Source organism: Phoca vitulina, unplaced genomic scaffold, assembly GCF_004348235.1.
Source record: "Phoca vitulina isolate PV1807 unplaced genomic scaffold, GSC_HSeal_1.0 scaffold7, whole genome shotgun sequence".
In the NCBI taxonomy this organism is placed as follows: domain Eukaryota; kingdom Metazoa; phylum Chordata; class Mammalia; order Carnivora; family Phocidae; genus Phoca; species Phoca vitulina.
In genome coordinates this window covers 67,464,470-67,482,347 of record NW_022589710.1, presented here as the reverse complement: position 1 = coordinate 67,482,347, position 17,878 = coordinate 67,464,470, and the positions used below count along the sequence as shown (strand labels likewise).

General features: G+C 53.9%; 1 long non-coding RNA gene across 4 annotated transcripts in view; it reads right to left on the bottom strand.

The window, feature by feature from the left end:
* Nucleotides 1–3,049: 3,049 nt before the first annotated feature.
* LOC116633298 overlaps nt 3,050–17,878 on the bottom strand; it is a 34,122-nt gene continuing 19,293 nt past the window's right edge. For 2 of the 4 annotated variants that reach the window (XR_004299609.1, XR_004299606.1), the window contains exon 7: nt 14,925–17,601. This is a non-coding gene — a long non-coding RNA (uncharacterized LOC116633298). Of the gene's footprint in view, nt 3,421–6,522; nt 10,265–14,924; nt 17,602–17,878 lie in introns of those variants that run through there. The other 2 variants (XR_004299607.1, XR_004299608.1) reach the window with 2 other exon arrangements.

Sequence of the window (17,878 nt, the reverse complement as noted above, 5' to 3'; positions counted from 1 at the left end):
ACAGCTATCATCAGGGTGCTTGGGGCAGAGTCCCAGCCCAGAAGACAGCTGCATCTGGGAAGCTGCCATCATGTCCCCATGTGTTTGGAGGCGCCCCTTGCCCCCCATGCTGTCTTCACACCCATCGTGATGGCCTGGCCCTGTCTCAGTCCCAACCTCAATTGAGCTTCCGTTGCTAGAAAGAGGCAACCAGAAATGACCAGCCCCAAGGTCACAGCTTCACGCCAGTCTGGTGAGTGGGCGTTTAGCACCTTCCCCTGGGAGAGGAGCTAAGCCGCAGAAACGAGCTTGGGTTACATTCCAGGGTCCAGCCAACTTGGCAGCCCCGTGGGTCAAGCCTGGTGTGCAGCCAGCCATGAGTCCAGCACAACTAAAAGGCATAAAACAGTGCTTTGCTGCACAGATACCCTCTCATGGGCAAGCTTCGTCAGCAGTGCCACCCACAATCCATTATTTCGGCTGCCATGCTCTTCCTAACACTGTTCCTCCTGCCAGGAGTCCCTACTCCACATCTTACTAATGCATCTGGAACCCAGCTTCCTATGGGGTCCAAATGCTACCTCTGGTGTGGCTAGTGAGGAGTGCTGAAGGCCATGGGTGGAGAGCAGAGTCTCCTCTGCCATCTCCAGTCTCAACACACCCAGTCCTGCCCAAGCAAAGTCCTGTCCAAGAAAGCCTTGAGGCTTTCTCACCAGTTCTGCATGTGTGAGCTTCATCAGAGGCTGGAGCTGAGGTCTTGGCTCTGGAACATCAAGGGGACCCCTCATTCTGGATATCCAAGTTTTATTGAAGGCTGGAACTGGGGTCTCAGCTCTGGAACATCAAGGGGACCCTCCTTCTGGATGCACAAGCTACACTGGAGTCTGGAGCTGAGGTCTTGGTTCTAGAACATCAAGGGGGCCACTCATCAAGGACATCTGAGCTTCACTGGAGGCTAGGGCTGGAGTGTTGGCTCTGGAACATCAAGAGGACCCTCATTCCAGATGCCCAAGTGTCATCAAAGGCTGGATTTGGGGTCTCAGCTCTGGAACATCAAGGGGACCCTCATTCCATATGTTCAAGTTTCACTGAAGCCTGGAACTGGGGTCTCAGCTCTGGAACATCAAGGAGACCCTCCTTCTGGGTGCAGATTGATCTAAGTCTGGAGCTAAGATCTTGGCTCTAGAACATCAAGGGGCCACTCATCATGGACATCTGAGCTTCATCAAAGGCTGGAGCTGTGGTCTTGGCTCTGGAACATCAAGGGGACCTTCATTCTGGATGCAAGATCTTCATTGGTGGCTGGAGCTGGAGTCTTGGCTCTGGAACATCAAAGGGCCCCTTCATCATGGACATCTGAGTTTCATCAGAGGCTGGAACTGGGATCTTGGCTCTGGAACATCAAGGTGGCCCATCATCATGGACATCTGAGCTTCATCAGAGGCTGGAGCTGGGGTCTCAGCTCTGGAACATCAAGGGTCCCCTTTATCATGGGCATCTGAGCTTCATCAGAGGCTGGAACTGCATTCTTGGCTCTGGAACATCAAGAGGAACCTTCATCGTGGACATCTGAGCTTCATGGGAGGCTGGAGCTGGGGTCTCAGCTCTGGAACTTCAAGGAGGCCCTTCATCATGGACATCTGAGCTTCATGGGAGGCTGGTGCTGGGGTCTCGGCTCTGGAACATCAAAGGGGCCCTTCATCATGGACATCTGAACATCATCAGAGGCTGGAGCTGGGTCTCAGCTCTGGAACATCAAGGAGGCCCTTCATCATGGACATCTGAACGTCATCAGAGGATGGATCTAGGGTCTCAGCTCTGGAACATCAAGAAGGCCCTTCATCATGGATAGCTGAACATCATCAGAGGCTGGGGCTCTGACCACCATGGGCAGGACTCTCCCGGCTCCTTGGCCCCACCTTGGCTGGAATGGACTCATCTCAGTGGGACACACTCTGGAGGCCATCTTCCTCTTGTCTCCATGCTGCCTGGACCATACTCTGTACCATGAGTCTCATCATCTCCATCAGGGACTGGGGTCAAGTCTCCTTGGCTGAGACATGGCCATCGGCACCAAGGTGGTTCTTTCTTTCTGCGAAGGGGCCATGCTCAGCCCCATGCTCAGCCCCATGGTGGGACTCTCCTGTAGTTCTCTTGAGGCACCTCCCTGCGTGGGGGAGGAGGAGGGGAGGAAGACGAGAAGAAAGAGGAATAGGAGGAGGAGGAGGAGGGAGGAAGAGAAGGTAGGAAGAAGAAGGTGATGAAGGAGGAAGTAGGAGGAGGAAGAGGTAGAGAGAAGGTGGAGGAGGAAGGAGGAGGAGGTGATGGAGGTGGCAGTGGTGGTGACTTTCGGTGTTGAGGGTGGCAGTGGCAGGGGTCAGCCTCTCCTTTCCCACTGGTTGCATGTCCAGTTCATCTGCTCCAGCAAAGCCAGGTGTGACGACCCCCAGGACTCCGTGTGGACTTGGGTCCACAGGTCCCTTGCCCTTGCTCCTCTCCGTCACCATTCGGCCAACAGTCTGACTTTCCTGAGCTGGGTCTCGGAGGCACAAGGCTCGGTGCCCGTGCCAGGGGGGACAGCGGCTGCATCTGAGGTTCCACCCCTGCAGCTTCCTCAGGGTCCCGCTGAGCTCGGTAACCATCCTGTGCAGTGAGCGTTAGCCCTGGGTCATACCCAGGCTGGCCACGCACTCACTGTCAGTTCGAGCAGGACCACAGCTCTGCCTGGCTCCTGCTGGGCCCTGGGAGTGCAGGAGGAGGGGAGGAAGAGTCGCAGCCTGGGCGCAGCCCCTCTGGGGCTCTTGGGACCCCCAACGCTGCGCTCAGCTCAGACTTCCTCCACTCCCCAGCTACATTCCTTTCTGGAAAGGAACGTGCCATCCCAAAACCATTAGAAGGAAGGGGACCAGCCCAAGTTAGTTCACCCCAACACGCATCCGCCACAGGAGGTCAGAGCTGGCTCCCCTGCCCTCCCCACCCACCACACGCCCTGGATGAGAGCAGCCCCAGCCAGACAGGACACCCGACATTCAGCCCTCCTCATATTAGTAGCACATCCATCACTGTTTTTGTTAAGGCAAGAAACACATTTATTGAGAGCACAAAAGGGTGTGCCAAGCCCCAGGTCAGGCGCTTTCAAACCACATCACTCGCTCCTCACAACAACCCTGTGAGGTAGGTGTCCGAGCCCACTCCTCAGGTGTGGACAAGTGAAGGCTCGGTGGCTCCCCCAAGTCTCAGGGTTCATGAGGGGTGGGTAGGGGTCCAGCCCACGTGTCTGAGCCTCAGATCAGTGCAGTCCATCAGTCAGAGGGCGGGTGGCTACGCAAGGAGAGGCCAGGAGGGCATGCCCCTCCTCGCAGGGGGCAGCCCTGGTGCAGAGTCTTTGGGTCCGGCCTGTCCCGCAGGAGCGTGTGCAGGGTGTCCCTGTGGCTGCGGAGGCTGGGAGAGACACAGGTGCAGATGAAGGGGCCCGCTCCCGGTCTCACTGGCTGACAAGTTCTCATGCAGACAGGCAGGCCAGGGGGGCGAGGAGAGGAGAGACGCCCCCGGGACTGGGCACCACTGGACACCACGGGGAGAAGGCCCTGGCTCCCAGCAGCCTTGGGGGGCCAGGGGAGCACCCAGGCACCAGCTCCTGCCCCCTCTAGCTAGTGCCCCTCGATCTCTGGGCTCCCACACGTCACCACTTCCCCAGGCTCCCCCACCTGCAGAGATTTCCAGAAGCGTACCCTTAGTCCCGACACCCTCCTGCACCCGGGACCTCTGAAGGTTCTCACCTCACTAACCCAGAATCTGGAACTCTTGGCCTTTCTAAACACCACCCCAGCTATCCTGCCCAAACCACTGCCAATTAAACTTGGATGTTCTCTAAAATATCAGGCTCCCCATCCTCTGAGGGTTTCTAAAAGTTCTCCCTGATCCCACCCCCACCCCCGACACCTTTGGCCTCAACCCCACCCCCTTTGACCCTGCTAAATCTCTGTATTTAAAAGCAAACCCTTCCCTCCCTCGCTGCCTCCCCAGAGCTGGCCGCGTGCTTCCCTGACGCCCTCCACTCCGCACACCAGCCGCTTGGGCCACTGCAGTTCTGGGGAGCACAGAGCTTCTGTGACCAGCGCCCATAGGCCGCAGGGCACTGTGGTCAGACCCAGGGTTCACCAGAGAACAAGGGGAGAAGCGACCCATGTGCCAGGTAACAAAGCATTTATTTTCACATAAACAATCTCATTGAATCCCACAATAACCGTGCCAGGTAAACGTGACTATTTCCAGGTTACAGGTGAGCAAAAAATCGGCCAGGCCACACACACACACAGGCCCCAGAGTGGCCTCAAACCCAGACCTTGATTCTCAGAGCCAGCATATGGGGTGCAGCAAGGCACGCAGCCTGCAGTCGGGGGCTACCAGCGTCCTTTGAGCGGATATTATCATTCAGTACCCATTCTACAGGTGGGAAAACCAAGACTCGGGATGCCTGCAACCTGCCCAAGGCCACTGCCCTGGCAAACGGTGACACCAGGACCAGAATTCAAAAGAGCAAGACCTCCAGGGTCCCATCCCTCAACTTGTGCCCGGGTACTGTGCTTTGAGGGTGAGAGCAGATAAAAGGAACCAAGGTCTGGAGTCCAATCCCCCCGCATTTTTGGGGTGCCCACGGCTGCATCTCAGACTTGGATGTGCCATACAGGTTGTCACCAGTGCTGGAAACAAAGCCGTTTCAGGTGGAGACTTCCACACCCTCAGGGCCCACCGCCAGCCACAGAGGAGGGCGTTACCAGGGCCTCCCTCCAGCCTGGGCATGACCAAATGCCACATTATCAAAATCACTTGGGCCACAACACAAACGAGGACACTTGAGCCTAAATGAAGTTTTATTCTAGACATAAATACTTCAAAAATGGGCAGAAGACAAACATTTCTATCAGGAGGGACCCTCCTCTGGCTGCACCTGCCCCAGGGGGAGCCCCCACCATAGGCGGAGACCCTCGGGAATTGCCCTGAAGAGTCTTTGCCAAGAAAACACACTTTCCTCCTAAAGAAACACATGTGGATTCAACTTGCCTATCAGCCAACCATCAATTCAGTTCTTCACGTCCATGAAAAACCCTGCCTCGTCAGTCAGTGAGCATCTGTTAGGTGCCTACTAGTGAAGTGAAGGGTCAGAGAAGCACAAATCTCAGAGTAAGGGTTCAACTACAGCTTGGCTGTGACCCCACTGAACCTCCACTCCCTCACCTGCCCTCAGGAAACGGGGACCCAGCCCTGCCCATTTCAAGGGGTGGGTGACCTGTCAACACTGGGCCCCTGGGAGACTCCCTCATCCTGGGTCACACACAAGCTTAAGCTTCCAGGAGCCCGAGGCCTATCGGGGAGCAGACACCTGAACACAGACTCAGAGTCCCCTGGGAGGAGGGGCCTACTACCTGTCCCTCCCGTGGGGTCCCTCCGGAGCACCGAGGCAAGGCCCCCCTCTGCTCAGACATGTTCTCAAGGATGTGTGATGTCCACGGGGCAGACGGCAAACAGCGAGGACCCCCTAAGCTAAGCCCAAGGGAGGGGAGTACCGGGAAGTCCAGTGCCAGAGCTCCTGGAGGCAGGCACACAGGGCTGGAGGCCAGACCTCACAGTAAAATCTCAGGCAACTGAAAGAGCTGATCATGTGGACAGCAGTGAGGGCCATAAAGAGCGCCCAGGAGGCAGAAAGAAGGGGAGGCCAGTGAGGCTTCCACAGAGGGAGGGCAGGACAGGAGAGAGGCTGGGGGTGCAGATGGCATTTGGGGATGACAGCAGAATGCTCTGTCTCACAAGCATGAGACAAGGGCCAGGAAAGAAACTCAGGGGTCTCCTGAAGAGACCCCCCAACCCCAAATGACCCCTAATATCTTCTCAAATGCAGCCAAGCTTCCAAGGCCCACTTGGACCCAACTGAGCTGTGGCACACTGTGACCCCTGCCAGGGGCAGGGCCAGGTACACATGGGCCAGCAGAGGCCGGCCGCAGTAACTAGGAGAGATTGGCTGGCAGGGTCAAAGCGCACCAGCTCCTCAGGCAGGACTGCTCAGCCCTGGCTCTGATCCCCAGCTCTCTCTGAATCTCAGCTCCCTCATCGAGAAACCGGGCCCACACCCCCAACCAAGCAGGAAGCTTGCGGGGCATAGTGGTTAACAGCCCTGCCCCAGCTTGGTTCCAGGCCCCCAGACGAAACTGCAGACCGATTTCTTCACCTTACAGCCAGAGAAAGAAGGAAGAGGGGTGAGAAAATGAGGAGCACAGGGGCCTTTCCCCTAAAGGGCAGAAGAAGATGTCCCCAAAGACATCAGCAGAAGCCCCTCTAAACCTCTTCCTGCCTGGCGGACTCGACCCGGGGCACACACAGGTGTCTGCAGAAGCCCCCACAATCAGACACGGCATGAACAGGTACAGCAAGCCCGAAGCAGTCCCCCCAGCCTGCTGCCACCTCCACGTGAGAAGCAGCAGCCTGGATGGAAAGTGGGATGGTGTGGGCGGGGGGGAGGCTCCAAGGAAGGAAAAAAGCCGTCACTCATTAATCAAACCAGTATTTACCCTGGGCCAACTCGCTAAATACTTGCAGACCGCTCAGCCTCTGTCTTACACGTTCCATTGACTGTCGAAATACAATCTGAGCATAAAATCAATGCTGACTTTCAACTCACTTAGATCCCGCAAAGGCTTGGAACTTGCCGGACAACCCCCAACATACGACGATCCTCAATGAGCGCCAGCGTTTGATCAGCTCTGTTATAGCTGACCCAGGCCCTGGCCTCCAAACCACCCAGTGGAGGGAGCTTTCTGGTGACCCATCAGAGAAAAGGAGACCAAGGGTCAGAGAGGAGAAGTGACTTGCCCAGCACTGCACAGTTAGTTAGGTGGCCCCCCGGGTCTGCCGGGTTCTAATTCCGAACACAGAACACAGACAGCTAAAAAGTTTCATCTCACGACACTCCAAACAAGAATCCTGGTTTTCAAACAACACGAGTCATACAGAAGTCCATGAGATACAATACAACAATTGTTAACAGGTTAATCAGGAGCGAAATACAAACTCTTAGTAAGGGTTTTAACATCTGCCACTTGCATTTGGTTACAATCCGTTATTTGGCCATTCACCCATGCATCCATTCAACAAAAATGGAAGGCGACCCCTACCACTGGCTTGGTACTGTGTTAGGCACTCAGGCTGCTGGCATTTGAGCCCAAAAGTTAATTGAGAGGGGGGACATTGCGGTGTCTTTGACGGCTGGTGCCTAATATTTCAGCGGGGAGGACACTGCCAGGAGAGATCTCTTGCGGAGGGAGGGTCGTGTGTAAGTGCCGCCCACAGGCCAGACACAGCGGTAGGCAAGACCCAGTGGGTGCTTCCAACCTTTAACAGAGGTGAGCGTGAACGCGTACCCCAGGGGGGGCAAGGGTGTTGCCCAAAGAGGCCCATGCCCCCGGCATAAAGGTCCCTGCCAAAATTACTCCTATCTAACCCTACAATGTCGAAGCAATTTGCACCCTAGCCCACGGTGCCCCCTACACGTCTAGCAAAGCCATTCCCTGCTAACCTGCTGGGTCAGGCTGCCCCACCTGGCCTGCCATCCCACCCCCAGCAGCCCCCGGGGGCACGCGCACCACCTGGTCGGAATCCCAGTTCAAAGCCCTGGTTACAGCAATCCTCACAACAGCCCTGCGAGGTGGGTGCCACTGTTCCCCCAGAAGACAGACTCAAGCTGTCACGGTCAGTTTAAACCATACACGTTTGTCCAGCTCCAGGGTCCTGGCTTTGCTCACTACGCCCTCTCTCCAATGCAATGAATACACAGCAGAATTCTAAGCAGAGGCCCCAAGACCTCTGCCTTGTCCCCCACAGGCAGCAGTGAGCTAGAGGGGTGGGGGTGGGGGGGGTGCCTGGGACCCACGTGAATGCTTGGGGCCACGTCCAGGGGTTGCGAAGTACCATGTGTCTTGGATGCCCAGGTCTGCCAACGGATAATTCTGTGCAGACCCCCGCACAGGGCATGCTCCTTATCACCTCCGTGAGCAATCATCTCTCCCAATTTTCTCTAAATAGAGCCCAGCATTAACTAATTTCGAAAGGGACAGGAACGACTCTAAGATCACCACCGGGCAAGATCAGGGTGTCCTAATGACTTAAAAGCCAGCTCACGGCCAGAAGCAGCCGTTCATCTCAGACCCCCTAGCCGTCACTCTGGCCTCTTGAGGACACAGGTTATGATTTCTGAACACCCAGGGACACGGTTTGCTGATTACCAATCAACCTAATTTTGTAAGGAACAAAGTCAGGGAGGGCAATCAAACTTCCAACAGAACTCGGATCTTGAAGTTGGGGCTGAACCAAGGGTCGAGCCTTTTGCTGGCACACAAACATGGCCCCTTGCAGACATGCCCGTCTTGTCTTCCAAAAGGAGAAAATCGGGGATGAGTCCTTGGGAGCCCGCTCTAGTATAGCACCAGCTAATTTGAAGAAATGTTTGTCGATTGTGAAGGAATGAGGGATGAAGGAATGAAGGGGTGAATTACAACCACTGCCATCGGGTGGAGGAAGCAGAGAGGCTGAAGGCAAAGCTCATGGCAGGGACCATGCACCAGGCAGGGCGGCCTGGGGAGGACACCTCCGCTCACGGGTGGGGGGCCCTCTCGGACCCCGGCCCTGGATCCGCCGCGGTGGGTGATGCCTGGGAAAGCACCATGGGGACAGAAGCCGTGTGGGTGACAGTGGCAGATGAGTCCAGCTGGGACGTGCTCAGAGCAGTGACCCCGGAGGAGAAAGCTCTAAAAAGGGCGTTCGCTTCATGACCACAGCCCATGGCGCTACACAGCCCACCCAAAATGAAAAGGCTTGCTTTCAGGGAAGGGAGAGGCCAAAGCACCAGGTCAAGAAATGGAGGCCAAATGCACAGATGAATGGATGGATGGATTAAATCAACGCTGGAAGTCATTGCTGGCCTCCCAAGCCTCGATGCTGGGACAGACATGTGCGTGACTAATCCTGACGCAGGCAAACATCGCTCAGTGCTATAGTAGAGGGGCTCGGCGGGAAGAAGCAGCTCCCTGTCGAGGGCAGGGATTGTTCTGGAAGGTAGGGCAAGCTCTCCGTGGGGAACACACCCTCGCCAAATGGTCTCGATGGCCTTTGAGCCGAGTTAGTTTGTAGTGGGGCACAAGGGGAAACCCAGGAAGACCATGGGGTCCATCCTGCTGCTCGGATCACAAAATTTAATTGCCCCATTGAAGAAAACCTGAAGGATTCTCCACCAGTCCTGATCCAATACGTGCCATCCATCTAAGGCCTCGGGGACATTTGCTCACACATCACAGGACACTGGGAATGAAAAGGACAGCAGATGGCCTCTCCTGATTCCCTAAGAGGTGGAAAATGATGGTCCAGGGGGCTGGCTTCCTCAAAGGGAAATAGGGCTGGGTGTCAGGGCTGGTGAGAAGTCACCAGCTAACTGCACGAGATGCTAGGCATGGCTAACTGGACCTCGGAGGGTCAAAGAGATATTCCTGTCCCACGAGAGTTCCAGAGGGTGCGGTGTAGAGTTTATAAATCATAAATGCATGAACCCCCACCCAGGGGATGCCATCTTACATGTTGCCAGGCTGCCAAATGGAAGATGTCCCGACCCCCCATTTCCAGGGAGAAGCAAATCCTAGTCAAATAGACCTGCAAGACCATCTAGACCAACCCCACACCTGCTATGTGAATCTCCTTTAAACTACCCTCATCAGGTGTCTGCCTGGCCTGCCCCTTGAATGCCTCCAGTGACAGAGGGCTCACTACGTCCCAAGGACACCCATTCCATCGTTGACCAGTCTCACCAGAAAGCCATGACCCAATGGACTTGGACAAACAGTTCACAGAAGAGAAAATACAATTGGTTAACAAGTATATGTGAAAATGCTCAACCTTCATTAGTAATCAAAGCAATGCAAGTTAATATGACAGAAAAACACTGTTTAACAGAGATAAACTAGCAATATCTTAACAAAATGCTAATACATCACTGGACATTGTAAAATGCTATAGGTCCTCGGAAATTAGTCAACATCCATACAAACTCCCTGGCCTTTCACTCAAGAAGCTCGACCCTAGGAGAGCCAATCATACATTCAGCGTCCATGCATTCATCCATCCTTCGACCGTCTCACCCAGCACGCCATCCATGCAGCATTCACAACATGGCGGGCACTGGGGGTACAAAGATTAATTTGGCAAGCTCCTTGCCCTTAAGGGGCTCACAGTCTAGCAGGAGAAACTGGCATGCCATGAAGCAATGGTCATTTCGGGGTGAAGGAAAGCAATTCGTAAGAATGAAAAAAAATTGATGTGCGCAAAGCCATTCGCCGTGGTGGAATTCATAGCATTAGGGGAAAAAAAAAAAAAAGATGAGTTATACATAACAATAGCAGGTCGGCATTGCAAACGATGGTATATAGCCACTCGATGGGACACGACACAGCCAGTGAGGCGATGATATTTTTTTCCATGGAAAAAAAGAAAAACGCTGATGACAAAAATATTGCATGGAAAACGCAGGATGCATGTGGTGAAAAGGGCAAGGTTTAAAAACTGGATGCTTATTTTAAAAAAAAAAGAAAAAAGATGTCCATTTAAAAAAAATAAATAAAAGTATGCCCACAGACAAGAATGTGAAGGGGAGAAAGACAGTGGCATGACGTGTCAGGGTGATGGGTGACCTCCTGCTCTAGGTCATGTGCCATCCACACCATTTACATTAGGAACACAAGGGGGGCCTTGGCCTGTCTGCCCCTGAGGCCCAGCCTCCAGCCTCCAGCCTCTGGAAGGTCAGTCCTGAGGCTGAGCTTCCCGAGGAGGGATTTGGGAGTCACAGAGGAGTCTAAATAGAGCTCCTGGTGTCACCAGGGGAAGGATTTGTGCATGGAGTGCATGCAGAAGTCAAAGTCCAAGATAGAAAATTTGGTCTTGTTTTAATAAGTTAAAAGAAAGAAACACACACTGAAGATGTGCCCTGATCAGAGGGGAGCACTGAGATCCCAACTCGGAGCTCATGGGTTGGTCGGGACAAATGGGGGCCCCCACAGGAATCCTACTCTGGCTTCTGCAGCCATTGGTGGGGAGGGGTGACAGGGGGGAAGCCATGTCCTGAATCTCAGCACCCCAGAACGGAGACCCTTAGAACAGCAGATTTAAAACTCTTAAGAGCCAAAGACTCTGCGCATCCTGACCTGACAATCCTCATGCCCTCTGCATTCCTGAGAACACAAACAATCCACTGGATCCCCACCCACACACCCATCGGGGCACCCGCAAGTCTCACTGGAGCTTCTCCCATTGGCCCATTTCCAGCCCCTGGGACCTCTCAACAGCCCCTCAGACACGGGGAGAAAGCTCCCTTAGAGGTTATGTCCCTCTTCCTCTACTTCTTCCGGGCATTTGGCTGTGGCCCCCTCCTCCTCCCCACTGCACACCCAACATTTTAAAGTCTTCCTGCTCCTCAGCTGACTTAAAATAACCACATAAGGGTTCTCCCTGCTCCGGGCCCCTCCCGCCCCCACCCTAGTCCACAGGGTGATATGTGGGCTGGTTAGGGAAGCTCTTTGGGGGTCCCTGTGTTAGCAGGTGTCTCAGGGTACCAGTGCACCCCTCAGGCTTCAGGCCGGCTGAGGCAGAGCCCAGAGCCCCCAGATTCCTAGGGGAAGGAGAGCAGAGCCCCGCAGCCCCAGAATATAGGCCCATGTGGCCTTGCTCACGTGGCCCAGGCATGTGATTCTGGAGGCACGGAAGGGTGGCTCCTGATGCATAAATTCCATCCTCCATTCGGGGCCACACGAGAGGCGTGGAAGTCACCCAGTCCGCCCTCACTCCCTCCTCACGTCCTGTCTCAAACTCTACAGCTATGAATCCTGTGCCCCCCATTTCACTGCCCCGAGTGAACACCTTCAGCATGGCTGGCCCCCCACTGCAGCAGCCCCCCCTCCCCCGGCGCCTGCTCCCACCCAGGGTCCAAAGTCACTGCAGGTGTGAGCCCCAACGCCAGCCCCACCCCAGCCCGGCTCCTCTGGGTTCCTCGTGCTCCCAGCCACGCACCCAGGCTCCGGCCAAGATGGCTCCCCCTGCTCAGGGCACTGGTCAAGAATCCAATTTTGGTTTAATGTCCCAAAGAGAAATTGAGAGGTCGAGGGGGACTTCGGTTCTAGTTTCTGCAGACAAACAGGCACACAAGAGACAAGTGCACAGACCCCGTCCACTACAGAGACCGGAGACTGGACAGATCCAGGGAGTCCCTGGGGTCAGAAACGTCAGTACAAACGAACTCCCCGACCTGCCACGGCCCCAGGAGGGCAGGTCAGGAGGAGAGAGGACAATTCCAACACACACCCCAACGCGATCTCTGCCCAAATACAGAGGACATCGGAAAACAGTCGAGAAGACAGTGAGACCTTGAAACGGGCTCTGGGGATGCCATGTCAAGGGGGCCGGGATCCCGGGACCACGTCTGCAACCCCGGGCCGAGGTGCACCTGCCCAAGACATCCCCACCCCACCCCCGTTGAGAAGGGCAAGCGGCCCACCCCCTAGAAGACCAGGCTGGAGGGCACCTGGGCACATTTCAGAAGGTTTCATGAACAAGGCTTCCGGTGACTTGCCTCTGGGCACCTGGGTCACTGGGCTCCTGGGTCAATCTTCTCAGGCCCTCCTGGCCCGGTTCTAACCTGCCCGCCCTTCCCTGCACAGCCCCTGCATAAGGGTGGCGCCACACCCGGACAGCCCAGGGGCGGGGCCCACGAGCCCCAGGGCCTCCTGCTCCCTTACCCTCTGCTGCCCCCTGGCGGGAAGAGCCTCCCTCACAGGTGACCCAGCCCAGGGAGGGGCCAAGACACCCACCCGGCCCCACACTCCTGGTTCACACAGCCTTCTGCAAGGCCCAGGGCCCGAGCCCCTCTGCCTACCCAGGGCCGTGGACAGGGCACTGCCCACAGGTGGGACGGCATTTGCCCCCACGATCAATCCAAGCAGGAAGCTGATGCCCTTCCAAGTCTACAGATGGGGAAACTGAGGATCAGAGAAATGAGGTGAAATGGCCCACACAGCCAGGATAGCGCCCTGGCCCTCCGCAGCCAGGGCCTTCCTGAGCCAGTTCCTCCCTGCCAGGCGAAGTGCTCGCACCAAGCACGACAGGCCAAGAGCCGTCCCTCCTCTCACCCTCTCGTTCAGCTGCCTGGACTCAGGGCCAGAGAAGCCCCTGCCTTTCTGCCTGCCCACCTGCCTACCTGCCTACCTGCCTTCCTCCTTCCTTGTTCCTTCCTTCCTTCCTTCCCCCTTCCTTCCTTCCTTCCTCCTTCCTTGTTCCTTCCTTCCTTCCTTCCTTCCTTCCTCCTTCCTTGTTCCTTCCTTCCTTCCTTCCTCCTTCCTTATTCTTTCCTTCCTACTTCCTTCCTCCTTCTTCCTTCCTCCCTCCTTCCTTGTTCCTTCCTTCCTCCCTCCTTCCTTGTTCCTTCCTTCCTTCCTCCTTCCTTGTTCCTTCCTTCCTTCCTCCCTCCCTCCCTCCCTTCCAGTTCCTCCTCCATTCATCCCTTTACACCTAATTCCCTCATCTGTGGGCCTCCACAATCAGCCTTGGGCGTGCAGACCTCCCTTCACAAGCTTTATTTACGTGCTCATCCAGCATTTTTGTTCCCTATTCCTTTCTTGTATTTCTTCCCAAATCTCACCTTCCTGACTTTCTATCGCTCCTCCCCATGAGAGGATGAGTCCACTCCCCCCCACCCGGGGCCCTCCTTTCCACTCCTGCTCCCCTGTGAGAGAACCGCCAGGTAAGCCCCCCCTGCCCCCTGCACACCGAGCACCACGCCGCTGTGCACATCTGCAGTCTCTTCCTGGCACTGAGTCAGCTCTTACACTTAAGGTATTTATTTATTCATTCATTCATGGGCCTCCATTGCATCTATTTTATTACAGTGCTAGAAGATGCAGCCTTGTCCTTGGGCTGGGTATTTCCTTTATTTTTCATTTATTCTCTGAAAGGGGTAATGCATTTATCTATTTAAGGAGAGTGTATGTAAACTAATTATAATCCCTGTTCAGACAAGCTCTCCCAACTCTCCATTTGTCACTGTGATTGTTTTCATGTTTATTATCTTCCCTTTTTCGTCTTTCACTTCTTTTTCCACTCCCTCCACTTCCCTCGCTCTAGAAACCCTTAGGACTGAGGAGCTCGTGGCTAATCCTAACAGAGCCTGCTCCTTCGGACACACCCACGGTGCCCTTCTCTGGTGTCCTTCCCCCCTTCCTTTTTCACTTAGTCTCCCTCCACTCTCCTCTCTCTTCCCCTCTGCGCTGGGTCCCTGCATCTTTTGGCTGGGGGCAGGAGGGGGCCTCAGGTGCACGGAGTCCGATGAGTGAAGATCCCAAGGGCAGCGCTCTCCTGGCTGTCCCAGGCATCTCCATTTCTAATTCAGTCGTTCCGGTGTCCATTCATTCTTTCTGTCACCCTTCTATTTCAATATTTATTCTTTTATTTATGGACCTCAGGTGCACAGAATTGGATTAACCATAATCTGTGGCTCCCAGAGCCTTTGCAGCGCCCGTGCTCGCGAGGCTCCCTTTTGTTCGTTAATTCCTCGTACTGCCGATTTGGTTTAGGATTCATTTCACCGTCTCCAGAGCCCAGTTTTGAATCAGTCGTAACTCTGGGCTCACGGCGCCTGCTCGTGTTCTTGGCTCCAGCGTGAGCCTCTCTCTCGCATACCTACGTGTGTCAGTCTTTTTATTTATGGTCTTGTTTTTATCATTTATAAACTCTGGGGCCCCAGATCTGAATGAATGTGGATGAATTGATGCTAAGCCATTTCCCTCTCCTAGACTTAACTGTTTGACCTATTTATTATTTTTTATAGTTTTTTTTATTTTTATTTTGTTTCCCCATCTTGATTGTTTTTTTTTTTCTCTCCCACCCTTTCAATCGTTCTCACTGCCTTTCATTCTTTTGGAAATCAGGCACCCTCCTCATCAGTTAACACAAACCTTTTTTCTCCTTCACTCCTTCCCTAGGGTGCTCATGGATCCCTCGGGTCCTTCTCGCTAGTTAAGTACCTATTTTTATGCTCCTGGAGGCAAACACACCTAACTGCAAACATGCTAATCTATAGTCAACCGTCTGCCCCAGCCCAGCCCGTTCTCCTGCTTCTCTCTCTGTCTCTCTCCTTTCTTGCGTTCTTTGCATCTTTGGTGCTCAGTCGCCCAGACCGATGAATCCTAATGCCACCTGCAAATGGCCATCCCTGACCCCTGCAGCTCCTCCATGGGTGCCTGCCTTCCTTCCTTCCTTCTGACCATTCTCCCTTCCTGTTTTCTTTTTCTTTATCAGCTACTTACTCCACTATTAATGGAAATGAATGCCCAGACTCTGACCCATGATGATCCGCAGTTTGAGCCCACCCTCTCCTGTGGATCCCCTACCTATTCCCCCATCTCTCTGTTGGGTTGCCAACACCCTGAGAGCTGTTCTTCCCTCCTGCTCAGCTTTGCTTCTCCCCTCCACTTGCCTGCCTTCCTTCTCCGGGGGCTTTGGGGCCCAGATGGGATTAATGACAACCCTGCTGCCCATGGGCCTGGCTCCTTTACTCCGCCCCGTCTGTTTCTCTGGATCCTGAATTACTTGTTGATTTGGAGACTTCTTATTTTATTGATAGCACCCTGGCTTGTAGAATTGGACTCACCATAACCTTTGCTGCATGACAGCTTTCCACCACGAATCCTACCACCATCTACCTGTACGTATTCACCCATTCCTGTATTTCTGGGCCGACAACCTGTCCTTTTTCCTTCCGTGCTTCTTGATTTTTATTTGGATATTTTACTTTATTCTCTTTTATCCTTTCACAGGACAGACTCAGCTCCCAGGACAGGGGGACACAAGCCCCTCAGGCCATGCTCCCATCCGGGTCCAAGAGTTTCCACTGCTCACTCTCTCTCTTTGGCTTTCTTTCATTTCTGTATGTATTTATTTATTTATGTGTGCCTGGAATTAGACAACTTTTGGTAAAAGTTAACTCTCTTCTTTGGTGTCCTGGGCCCTCTCTTTTTTTTTTTTTTTTTTTACCTATTCTTTGAACTTTCACCTGCTAATTATTTGTCTATGCCAGGAGCCCACGTGTGGACTCGTCCTAATTCCTGGTTTACGATCACCTGACGTAGTCCTCCTTATATATTTGTGCACCCCCTAATTTAAGAAAATGCTCGTTCTTCCTTCCATTTACTATTTATGTTTTGTCGTGTTCTCTCTCCCTCCCAATCACCTGCTCCCTCTCTCCCTCTCTTGCACCGGCTCATTTTGATGGGACTCATCCTCTTGTTCTCACCAGTGCTTTGGGAGTTCTTTCAGTGACCTTCTCTTTATGCTTTTTAATTTTAATTGTGTTTTGACACACAGTGTGCACCACGAACCCATCACCGCCATCCTGTCCTAAACCTATTTATCACCTCCAGAAGTTTCCTCCCGCCCAGAAGGATCATTATCATTGCTATCATTTGTGATCAGAACACTTCACAGAAGATCTAGCCTCCTAGCGACTATGTAAGCACATGACACGGGCCTGTGGCTACCGGCTTCTGCATTTCCACCCCTTGGTCATTCTCTCTTCTATTTACATTTTATTCTTTTATTGGTAAACTTCAGGCGCTATCTATTTGCATTACACCTATTCCTGGGTCCATGAGGACTAAGTATCAGCTCATGTGGGGCTCTCTTTACACAGTGATTCAATACTTTATTGATTTAGAGATCAATGTCCTAGGCATCAAACGGGATCTCGTTCATGGCACTCTCATCCTGGCTTGCTCACTTCTTTACCTATTTATTTGTTGATCCACTCCTTTCTGCCTTCATTCATGCATCCATGGGCCCTTATTTGGATCATGTAACAGATACCCGTGAAACGACCTCCCAACAAGAGAAACAGAACATCCACAGTATCTTAGACCCTGCTGCTTCCTCCCACCAAGCTGACCACCAAGGCACAAGCCACAGTCCCTAACACACACACGTGGCAGATGTAGGCACAGGCAGAGTCAATGTTAGTGCAGCCGGACCCTCCCGGGGCTCACGTCCTAGACCAACTGGGACAGATGTGCAATTAGGGCCGGGTTCCCCAGGCCCCCTTGGCAGGGCAGGCGTGTCCCCCTGGACCCCAGTGAATGGCCATCCCCATGAGAAACCTGTTTCAAGACCCTAGAGTACATAAAGACACACACACACGTCGTACATGGTCTCCCCAGTGGGAAAGGACAGACATGGCGTTCATTTCTAAATAGACGGCTTTGTCTGTGGCAATATGAAAATATTTTGGCCTTTCAAGGCAAATACAAAAGAAACTACCCATTACCATTGCTGAGTGTCTCAGTCCCAAACAATAAAGAACTTGAAGAGGTTTAGCCGGAAACTTTGAAGACAGAAAATCTGCCCATTCTGTTTTCCAGACATTTCAAGGGGGTGAGCGAAGGTCATTGGAGCTCGAAGCCCGTTTGAGAGGCTGGTCCCTCGGCCCGCGTTTTTTCCTTGGCCCTTTGAAGAGCCCCCCAGCTCACAAGGGCACTTCCATCCTAGTCTGCCCTGGGGCACAAGAGCCAAAGGGACACTCAATAATGAAAGGGCCATTCATTGAGAGGAGCGAGAGAGAAGGAATTCTTTGGGGGTCCGGCACTCGAAGCCGCCTATAGAATTCTTTTGCCACAGAGACAACACAAGGAGGCTGGGGGTCCTGCCTTAGAACACAAGCCCCCCAGGTTGGCAATCAGTTTGGCTCGCTGGGCACCCACCTCCCCGTGAGCGGCCCCCTGGCCGGTGCTCACCAGGCCCTCCCACAGGGCTCGCCTGGCCATGTGCTCTG